Source organism: Arachis ipaensis, chromosome B04 (genome assembly GCF_000816755.2).
Source record: "Arachis ipaensis cultivar K30076 chromosome B04, Araip1.1, whole genome shotgun sequence".
In the NCBI taxonomy this organism is placed as follows: domain Eukaryota; kingdom Viridiplantae; phylum Streptophyta; class Magnoliopsida; order Fabales; family Fabaceae; genus Arachis; species Arachis ipaensis.
The window spans coordinates 108,551,710-108,552,180 of record NC_029788.2 but is presented as its reverse complement, the minus strand read 5'-3'; positions in this window follow the sequence as shown (position 1 = coordinate 108,552,180).

Sequence of the window (471 nt, the reverse complement as noted above, 5' to 3'; positions counted from 1 at the left end):
ATAATTTTATCTTCTTTTGTATTTTTCAAAATAAAAAATCATTTTTCGTATAGAACTTCTTTATACAGTAACGAAGACAATTTCAAAAAAAAAAGTGGTTAAATTCAGAGTTATTGATAGCAGAAAAAAAAGATAGAAGAGAAAAAAAGTATACAGTCCGTACGAAATTTAAAATTCAAATTTAATTGGATGAAATTAGGAGAGGTTATTTTATAAAATGTGTACTCTAATTGAACTGTAGTTAAAAGTAAATTTTATTGTAACAAAAGATTTTTTTAATAATTAACTACCAAATATATTATATATGAAAAAGATTTTTTAAAAAAATATGAAGAAAGCAAGAGAGAATCATCAAGATATAGTGTTTTAGAAATTTTTAATGTCTCTTGAATTTTCGTTATATTTGTTTTTTTATTTTTTGAATTTTTTAGAAATGATTAATAAATATGTGATTTGAAAAAAAATAAATTA